The sequence below is a fragment of the Zonotrichia leucophrys genome, chromosome 13 (genome assembly GCF_028769735.1).
Source record: "Zonotrichia leucophrys gambelii isolate GWCS_2022_RI chromosome 13, RI_Zleu_2.0, whole genome shotgun sequence".
In the NCBI taxonomy this organism is placed as follows: Eukaryota; Metazoa; Chordata; class Aves; order Passeriformes; family Passerellidae; genus Zonotrichia; species Zonotrichia leucophrys.
The window spans coordinates 3,759,753-3,770,410 of NC_088183.1; the positions used below are offsets into that span (position 1 = coordinate 3,759,753).

Genomic DNA, 10,658 nt, shown 5'->3' on the forward strand with positions numbered 1-10,658 from the left:
AGTGCCTGCAGCAGAGCAGGCAGGGGGCTGTGCTGGGCACTGCCATCCCTGTGCCCCAGAAATGCAGCATTCGAGGGCTCCCTGTGATTCTGAGTCACTGCCACCCCGGGCACAACTCCGAGTGCTGCATTGCCAGAGTTCAGGGATGCTTCAGGAGCTGCCAGCTCAGCTGGAGACTCAGAAATGTCTCCAGTTTGAAGTGAAGCACATTTTCTGGTTATTAGTAATACAGTCTCTGTCTCAGCTGCTTTATCAGTAAAGGGGAAGTTAGAATATTATTTATGTATTTCCTTACAGGAGGTTTTTCAGGATTATTTAGTGAATGCTGGCACTGCGAGATGATATAAATACCAGAGGCTTGTTCCCTTGCACCATATGATTTTCCACCTCCTGAATGCAACTGTTATTCTTCTGCCACTATTCAGCCCAATGATTTTTATTTTATTTACTTCGATTCTTTGTATTCTAGATTATGCCCCACTGGCAAGGGATCTTGGGAAGGAACTGTGATGCTTTTGTTCACTGGACAAAACCTGATTCATCCCTTTCCTTACATCACCACACAGCTCTCCAGCTTCCCCACACAGAGATTGCTCTGGCTTTCCTTTAGGTATGTTGAAAATCGCAGCAGCTGCTGATGTGTTTGGAGTCAGCACTGTCCAGCGTTATGAGAGGGGTAAAGATACATTTAATCAAAGGAGAGATTTAATTATCAGTGATACTGCAGGAATGGCTTCCTGAAAAGAGTAAAAACAAATAGCAAATTGAGAAACCAGCTGAATTCTGCTCTGAAAAGCAGCAGGAATGAGAGGGAAAATTAGGAGATGATGAGAAGCTAAGTGATGGTGAGAAATTTAGGAAATATGGTCACAGATAGTGAAAACCAGGAATTTTTGAGATGGGATTCTAGAGTGAGAGTAGTTAAATCAGAGATAGATGCACTGACTCTGTTGCCATTGCCCAGTAATGCTCCCAAGTTCTCTTTCTGGATATGGGTTTCTGCAGGAATTAAACTTTAATTAAAGCATATTTGTTCCTTTGTTTACTGAATGGGATAAAATTGCAAGAAGGGAACACAAAGGCTTTGGGGACTGGCTGCCACCAGTATTATACACGAGGTACCAAATTAGCTTTCACAGGCAATCTTCATTTTTGCATTAGTTAACTTTTTGTCCAATAACCTACTCATTAAGACATTCCTTTGCTTTTGCATATGTATGTATGAATATTTTTTGAAACAATGGTTTATAAAAAGCTTCAAATGAAACTGCCTGTGTTATTGTCCACCTTATGCATGCAGTGTCCTTCCACGTCAGCATATTTTGCTGCTCTTTGAGAATTCTTATGAGGGATTTTCTTTGTAAGCAGTTTGGGGTGCTGGCATGTGTCCATCTGCATGGACAAATTAAGCTTCCACATTTTCTGAACTCTGAGAAAGTCTTTTCAAAGTTTTAATGAGATGTCACCATAGCGGTGCCCTTCAGTCCTCAGTTGCTGATCACTGAAATTCTGGAATCCAAAGGCCTTTGTTGATAATGAGAGATGAATAATCATTGAGTTCAGAATTCTCAGCCACCCAGTGTCAGATGCAGGAGAAGCTTTCAGAATTCTGGAGAAGTGAAGCAGAAAGTTGTGGTGCTTTTAAAAAGCCATGCCTGACAAGACAGTAGTAATGCCACAAACCTGATCTTCTCATTAGAAAACCTTTGTTTTTGTGAAGTAACACATTTCCAGAATTAAATGCTGAGAGAGGACAGAAGGAAATAAATGTGGGGTTCATTTCCCATTGTTTGCTTGCAAACTGAAGTGAGAACTCTACAATACTTTCATTATATAATTACTTCTAAAATAATAATAGATATTTCCACTCCAACTCCTATAAATACCTGTTGTTTTCTGCAGCTGTGAACATGTATTTGCCTCTCTCTGCTGCTTGCTGTCTTCTCTCCCAGCAGCACTGCAGAGGTAGGACTTAGAGATCACCCCAACCTCAGTCAGCACTGAACCAAGCCCACAAAGAATAGACAAGAAGTGACTCATGATTTTTTTTTTCCCCATGTATGGCATGAGTAGACAAGCAGCCCCTAGAAATGGAGCTGAAATTCTTATGCCTTATATGACAGCTGGTTTATATTCCCTGTGATAAGAAGTGGGGTACTGGCAAGTGTGGAGCAGGATGCAGTTGTGAGTGGGCTGAGCCAGAAGAATGGGGTGGCTGGAGCCTGGTGAAGCTTTTCCCATGTTCTCTGCAGAAATCCAGGGTTTGCAGCAGTGTTTACCCCAGGTACAAGAAAAGGATTAGGTGACAGGGGCATGATTAATAAACAGATATGTAAAACAATATGTCACTGGGGACACTGAGCAGGTCAGAGAAGCCCCGTGCAGGAGGGGCTCAGTGAACCTCCTAAGCCTGACCAGAGCACAGAGTGATAATGAGTAATAACCACACGTGGGTGTCCTTTGTTTGGCTGGGTCTGCAGCTTTGTTCTTTCTAAATTTAATTTAGGAACCCTTGCAAAAACCGATAGATTCGAAATAAACATTCTGCAATACAAAACCTGCTGGTTTTATTTAAATTGTATTAAAATCTGCAGCTTATAAAAAGTGGTGCTGAGCTGTTCCATGGTACCTGCAGAGGTTTGGGAGACTCCTGTCAGTTGTGCCATTTGATCTCCTGCCTGCTGCATTCTGCAGTGACTGGAGTTGAGGAGAAGACTGGCCCAGGGTGAACACCAAATGCACCATCTGAGGATGGATGTGTTCAAACTACCCTTCTCTCCTGGAGTTTAGAAAACCTTCAGGTACTGAGACAAAGTAATTTTGCAAAGCCCAATGCAGACAGACGCCCAAACCTTTATTTTAATATCTCTGCTTCACAGAATTAAAGACGCTGTGTTGAGGTATTGTTAATACCTACGTCTGTGAATGCTCCAGTTCATTAGAGATGGAAGGAAAAAAGCAATTATTAAGTTGGCCAGCCCAACCCTTGTGAACTACAGGATTTTCCAGTTCAGTGTATTCCCTCATTCCTCACCACAGCAAAGTGGTTTTTTTTTTTCATGTTCCAGACAATGTGGCTTTGTATTTTTTTTTTTAACACTAAGGTAAAAAACTTACTCCTTTTGTGTCATAATTTTTTCCGTAGCATTTAAGAATGTGTTCTAGGGCTTGGCCATGCAACCCTGACAGGATGAGTAAATATTGGTGAGACTTATCTGTGAGCTGAAAAGTATGAAACTGTGTGCTGGGCTGGGCTGTGTGGGAGCAGCCCCTGGGTCGGGTCTCCAGCTGAAAAATGACACTGCAATAATACAGCAAATCTGGTGCTTTTCTGGTTGGACCCACAGCAAAGGTGACTGGAGGCTCTGCAGTCCAACACTGGAAAAAACCGAGTCAACCTTAGCATTTAAAAGTAATACACTACTTTGTGTTCCACAAGGCCACTAAGGAGTATTATTAAAATAGCAGGGCTGCCTTTTAAACATCTGCTCAGACACCACCTGAAATTTTGCTGACCGACTTTTCTGAGTCATTTCCCAGACTCGCAGCTGCCCTGGCGAGTCCGCACGTCCCGAGAGGACCCAAACCCCTGCGCTCCCATCGGAATTTAAACCCCAGCCTCTGCCTTTCAGGGGTTTGGGCAGGCGAAAGGGTCCCGGCTTTATGGACAGAACCCGTTGAGAGCGGGGAGCGCTCCTCACCCCAAATCCCGGCTCTTTTCCCCCAAAACGCCGCTCCGCTCCCTCCGCCCCCGCCCCGAACCTGCCCGGGGGGAGCGGAGGAGCCTCTCCGCGGGCGGGGCGTGCGCATGCGCGGAGAGGGGCGGCGCGCGCGCGCAGGCAGCGGGGCCATGGCCGCCCGTCCGCGGGGCCGCGGGGAGTCGGCGGCGCCCTGAGGCGGCGCGGCGCGGCCATGGTGCCTCGAGGAGCCGCTCTGCCGCCGGGCACCGAACCGCCGCCGCCGGTGTGAGAAGCGCGGAGCCACCGCCGCGCCACCGGGGAGCAGGAGCGAGAGGAGGAGGAAGAGCAGGAGGAGGAGGAGGCGGCGGCGGCGACCCCGCGGGTTCAGGTGATTCCCGCACGCGCCGCCTTAGGCGCGCGCCCCCGCGGCGCCCCCCGCCCGCCACTCCCGCGCCCCCTCCGCGCCCCCGCTTCTCCCGCGCGTGTCCGCGCCGGTGCCGGGGCTCCCTCCCCGGCCTTCCCTGCGCGCAGCCCCCCTCCCGCTCCTCCCCGCCCTCCGCCCCCCTTCCCCTCCCCGCTCCCCTCCTCCGCCGGCGCCGGGAGCCGCCGGGGTTACTGGAGTTCAGCGGGGCCGGGCAGGATGCGCGGGGCTGCTCGCGGCGCCGGCGGTGAGCGCGGGAGTTGCGCCGGGCGGGGAAGGAGTGTCCTGTCGGGGAGAGGGGTAAGGGGGCCGCGGTTCGCATCCCCGTGCTGGAGCCGGGGGTGAGTGCGGGCTCCCGCAGCCCTGACACAGCTTGGGCGGAGGGCTGCGGTGCTGCCCGCCCTGCCTGGGCTCGGGCTGTGCCCTCGCTGGGGCCGGGCCGTGCCCGCAGCCGGCTGAGCATCCCCCGGGCCGGCTGAGACACGGAGCGGAGCCGGGCACCTCTCCTGGAGACGGGCCCTGGAGCATATGGTCATGCTTATGTAAGGAGCAGCCTGCCCGTGGCGTGGAGAACAGGGCTCTTTGCATCTTCCCTACTTATGTCATGTCAGTCGTTTTATGAGACCTTCTGTAGCCTTATAAAATAAGGTTTGTGATGAGAATTTTCATTTTTCTGCTGTGCTCGGGAGTAGTTCTGCGTACCAAGAATACTTGTGACAGATGGAGCTCTTAGAGGGATGCTTACCTTCTGGTTGTGCTGCCTTTTTGGGGGTGTGTGTGGGACCCGGTGCATAAATAATGTAATTGGGAGAATAAAGTGGAAAAAAAAGTGAATTTTTTTTTGTGTGTGATGCCGCAAGTATCAGCAAATGAAGGAGAATGTTAGAAGCTATGGGTGAAATATACCAAAGAAAAGTGAGGTTTGTGTAATATGACTCATAAATATTAGCCATTTGTGATCTCATTCAGAATACTTTTCTTTTGAAATCTGTAGGTGTTGCGGTATTCATTTCTTATGCAGCTTTTAGTACACGAGTTTCTGTTAACTTGTGTTTCAGACTTGGATACTTTCACATATATTTCAGTTAGGGTTTGTCTGTGCTTGTAGTGTGTCTGTAGAGATAAAACTTGGGAGGAGAAGAAGGAAATAATTCTTTTTGTGGGGTAAATGAAGATAGATTTAAAAATGGAAAAAATACTTTGGTTAGGTGGGCGCTCTAAGCTATGACTTCGGTTTTTCTGTAAGCTTGGCTTTTTTTTTGTTGGTTATCTTAGGTGGGGGCCTGTGCATGAGAAACTGTATCTCTTTTTGTTTCTGGTTAGCTTTAGTAACTAGTAATCAGTTCTGGTTTTCGAGTCATAATATCACTCAAGTGTTTAATTAATTGCTGAACTCATTAGCATTAGGAAATGGTTGTCTTTGCGACCACCATTACACAGAAGGTTCATCAGCGATCTTACAGAGCAACATAAAACTGCTGCTCATCCAGAACAAGAATTCGCTTTGTTTACATCAGCCTCGAGGAGCTGCTGCTGTTCGAGCCACTTGATTCTGACCGAGACATGAACTGAGCCGGTTCCTTGGAAGAAATGCTGGGGAGAGAGGATGGGCAGGGATCGGTGTCTCGGTCCGGTTGGGCAGCCGGAGCCCCTGGTGCAGAGGCAGAAAGGAGCATCGTGCCCGTGAGCTCTGAGCCATGGGTGTGTCCTGGAAAACTCCGGCAGCTGCTTGGTGGTTGGTGTTGGGCTCGCACAAACCTTCTCCGAGCTGTTTGCTAAACTTGGGTCGGTTTCCTCCTCTTCAAACAGTGCAGATGGCTCCTCTTCCCCTCCTCGGGAACCCATGTGGTGATTTACTCTTCCGAATCCATTTTTAGCTCCAAATACACCTGGCAGTGTTTGCTGTGGTTAGAGTGGACAGTTCACCATCGCTTTCCTTTTTAAGTGTGCATTCAAGGCCAGTCCTTCATTGTGATTCAGGCATCTGTACCTGTTTCCCTGCCCTTCCAGCATCTCTCATTTCAGAGGCCCTGCTGCTCTGTAATTAGCAGCATTCTTGGGAGGAGCACTCACAAGTGGCCACTTCATCTTGAGGAGCTTTTCTGGAAGAATTCTTTGGTTGCGTATCTTGAGTTTGAGCGAGTTTTAAAGGGAACTTTGCTGGGTATTTCCACTGTGTGTTTGATATTTCTGTCAGGCGAGTCTGGTGCTGCAGGAAGCTGAGCTGCCTATTTCACAGGCCTCGAAGCTTTATTTACATGATTCCGAAAACAGATAAGGCAGCAGCGGCAATGGAAACTTTATCAGTGCTGACCTAGAGAAATCTTGAAAGTCTTATTTTCTATTTTAACTTCTTCCCAGTCTGGTAGCTAGTTATTGTCATTGCAGGTTCTAAACATAGGCTGTGTCTGAAATGGCTAAAAACTGCCTGAGCAACTGTGGAGGATGAAATATATTTCATCCCGTCGTGTGGCTTCATCCTGGTAACACGTTTGGGTTGCAGGGTTTTTGTGAGCTTTGCTGTGGCTGCTGTTCCTGGGATCCAGCTCTCTGGGGTGGGATGTCACTGCATCATCTCGGGCTCTCATTAATGCTCCCTGTGCAGCTCCTCTGGGTATTCTCTCCTCTGCAGAGGCGCTTTGGGATTGCTGCCCAGATTTTCTCAGAATGTGCTGATACAAATGTGGTTAGGCAGGCTTGTAGGTGTGGGCTTGCAAACACGGGCTGTGATGGCAAAAAAACTGCTGAATAACTGGTTAATAAACCAAACCTTGAACTGGTGAGAAACCGGGGAGCCAGAGAGGACCTTGGAGCAGTTTGGTTTGTTGAGTCAACCTAGATTTTCTTCTGAAGATTTTAATTAAAGATATTATTAATTATGTTTTAATTTTAATGAATTAGTTTGCTGTCTTTCAGGTACTCAGCTAAGCTGTGATCTCAAAACCACGCAGCCCCTCTTAGTGTGGCTGGATTTGAACTGATCATGTGCAGGCAGGGTGTGGATCCCAGAGGAATGCACAGAAGGAAGGATTTTGCTGCATACCTGGTGGATTTGTTAACCTTTGTTAACACATGTTAGTCCCTGACTTCAGTTCCTTTGTCTTACCTGCTCATTATGAAAAATAAAAGCCACAGGATGTTTTACAGGCTACCAATAAATAATATAATGCACTTGCTATATAATTGAGAGTGGGCTGAAACTGTTAATAGTGTATAAATGTACTTGAGAAATAAATCTTTAAGGAAAACTTAATCTTCACAGCTCTGTGATATGTATCTTCATTTCGTAGATTGCTTTTCTTTCCCCTCATATAAAATATGCTAGAATTAATGAAAGTTGGAAATGTAGATTATTTTTCTATTCTTTGCAATTGACCTTCCGTAGTTGCTTTTGTCCATTTTTAATATGCCTGTAATGTGAATTCATGTTCACTGAAGTCCCTGTGAACAGAGAAGAGTTTGACCTAATTTATTTTGCAGTAACATTTGCTTTTGCAAAGCACGTGCTGCATTTGTTTGGAATGGTTAACCTCAGCTGTGCCACAGTTCACAACTGAATGAGTCTTGGATGAGTAGGAATGTAGGAATTACTGTGTTTTCTAGGTAGAAATACCAGTTCTTAAGGCACACCACTGCAGCAGTTGTATAGCAATCCATATTGTTAGACCAGATGGGGGGAAAAAAAGGAAAAAATAAGGAGAAGGAGAAAAAAAAATGTTGTTTGTTCTTGTTAACTGCTTACACAGCAAGATCAAGCTGTCTGTTTGCTGACTGACTCTCTGAACCTTTAAATGGAAGGCTGAATAGTCTCTGGTTGTTATTTGGAATTGCTGAACACCTGCAGGATCCAGGGTGAGCAGTGCTGGGTGCCAGTGCCGGGGTTGCTGTGCACATCTGCAGTGTTGCAGGGCTTTGTTCCTGCTCCTGGGTCTGTCAGGATCTGTCCTCCTCAGCAAAACCTTTGATTGCTGTCCTTGTTAGGAGTTTCTATTGTATGGGAGCAAGGCAGCCTTTCCCCTTCCTTGGCACTGCCTTCTGATGGATTGGTGGCTCACGTACTCTGAGTTCTAGGTTTGTTTTTGTTTTTCTCCACAATCACACGGGGAGATTCTTTTCTAAGTGCATATTTGATAAACCTTTTAGTGCTGTTCCTTCCCTTTGCTTCCCTTTGTTCTCTCCCTCCCAAACTGATGATGGAAGGATCTGAGGCTTTGAAGAATGGGATTCTTCTGTAATTCAAATTCTTTTTGCTCCTCAGACCAGGACAGGTGTAAAGAAGGGAGTGAGTGGGTAGAATCCAGCTGATGGGTCTAATTTTAGTTGTTGGACTGTGACACTGAACATTTCTACAGCTACAGATTGGAGTTGTGTCTTTTGTATTTTGTTTGGGTTTATTTTTTAAATATTTTTTCCTTTTCAAAGCCTGTCTAGCCAAGTTTACCTCAAAGGAAAACAAAAGGTTTTCCTGGTGATATTTTTAGCTTCAGAATCTGTTACTGAAAAATACTCTAACTAAACTACAGACCAGAATCCGCTGGTTAACGGATGTATCCAGAGTAACTAGAGTTTCATGGATGTGAGAAACAGAAGGTGAAATTCTCTCTTTTGGATTTTAGTCAATCTTGCCAAGTATTTTAGGTTGTGATGCTGTAGCAGAATGAGCATCTTGTTCACAGATGTGAGGTGAATGTTGCAGGATCAAGTCTGGCTTTGAGGTTCTGATTTGACTGGGATTACTTTCTGTGGTGATTATTGGTGGCAATAGGCTTGGAATAACTTACATTTGCAGGTATTCCAGTTTCTTTCTGTAACTATTTAGTAACTTTATGATTAATGCTTTCCTAAATGTACAAACTTTTCTCTGTTAATGTAATTTTGTACCTGTTTGGATAAATGAGTGTGGATTTTTCCTGGCCCTTGTGCTGCTTTATCAGGGCATATTTTCTGCCTGTGATGTGATGGATTTATATTTATGTTGGTGCAGAAGCAACAGTTACACTGGTTTAAGTGGCAGAATTCACAGCTTCAGCTGAAATGGCAAAATTTTGTTGTGATAAAACTTCAGAAAAAAAATTCTGTGAAAGGGAAAATGTGTGTTATCTTTGAGAGGGTATGTGCCGTGTGATCACACTCAAGATGGTCTGTTCTGCTGAGGGAATGAGCTGGGACAAACTTGAAGGAGTTTTTTCCCTTTTTCTTTTAATTGATTTTTGCCATTTCTACTGTTTTCTGTAAGGCTAACCAGGAATATGCTATTGGTTTCTCTTGGGTTTTAGTCCTCTCTTTTTCTGTTCTTTTTTTGGTTATGATCTGCCATTCACCACAGTTACTATCATTGTCACTATTCTGTCATTATTTTATTTATTGAAGTGTTCTTATTTCAACCCAAGGTTTTTGCCCTTTTTTTCCACTTCTCTCCATCCCACTGGGAGGGGTGATGGTGATCAAGTGGCTGTGTGATATTAATTCCCAGCAGGAGTTAAACCATGGCAGTCTTCCTGAGATTGTTCCTTTTCTTACTCTAATTTGGAACAGGGAGATGTTTGAAATCATGGGAAAAAATTTTGAAACACAAACAAGTGGCTCCCCAGTCCATGTTTTGCCTTTGTACAACAAGTGACCTACTTTTATTTTTTTTTCCTAACGTCTGAACATCCAGCAACTCCTGTCATCATCATTTATCTAAAGGTTTTAGAGGTTTAATGTTGTGGTTGTTTTTTTGTTTGTTTTTACACCAATCAAAATAATGTATTGTGAGAGCTCTTTACAATATAATGAGCTTAGAGCAATGGACTTTGCTTGTCTCTGTTTCGTTCTGTTAGAACTTGGCAGCCATTACAACTGAGCCTTTATTTAACACATCCGCATTTCTAGTGGAGTTAATTTTAAAGGGTTTCTTCTTAGTATTGGGGTTTTTTTGTCACTCAGGGACAGAAGATGCTGTGCAGTTGCAGTGGCTGCTCCTCAGCACTTCCGTTGTGACATGATGTGGTTTTCAAAGTTCATGTTGCTTTTGTTTTTAGCAGCATTTGAAATGTAATTATTCTTTTAGATAATTTAAATGCTGCGCTTTTTAGTTTTGCTATGATTCAAATATGTGTGCATGAGTTTGGGAGGCAGAATTTTTCAGCTTAATTTGGATGTGCTGATCCTCAAGTTAACTTTCAGTATGAAGTTGTCCATGTAATTCTCTTTCTGGAGTAATTAAGGAAAGTGAAAGCTCAAGTGAAAGTTACCTTCTTGTCATGCATCTTTGGTTGTTGTTGATGACTGAAAAAGGTTTGACAGTTTTGAGAATGTAATTTGATATCAGGCACTTGTTGTCACTTTACGTGGATATTTTTATGACAGATTGAAAACCTGTCAGTCCCTGCTCATCCCTATCCCTACACCCTGATCTGCTTGGAAAAGGAACCTAGTGAAAAAATGGGGAGGCAGTGTGAGTTTTGATAAAATTTATGAACTTAACAAACCCATAGATTTTTGAGAATTCTGGGACATTTAAAATATTTTGATGTGAATTACATAAACTTGTAATTTTTTGTAACTCCCCGTAT

The 10,658-nt window shown here is 44.8% G+C and overlaps 1 protein-coding gene across 2 annotated transcripts in view; it reads left to right on the forward strand.

The window, feature by feature from the left end:
- The first annotated feature begins 3,834 nt into the window (after positions 1-3,834).
- The window catches only part of RNF145 (ring finger protein 145), a 43,769-nt gene continuing 36,945 nt past the window's right edge, over positions 3,835-10,658 (forward strand). The window contains exon 1 of one of the 2 annotated variants that reach the window (XM_064725117.1): positions 3,835-4,068. The gene's annotated coding sequence lies outside the window, so the exon portion shown is untranslated. Of the gene's footprint in view, positions 4,069-4,264; positions 4,349-10,658 lie in introns of those variants that run through there. The other variant, XM_064725118.1, reaches the window with a different exon arrangement.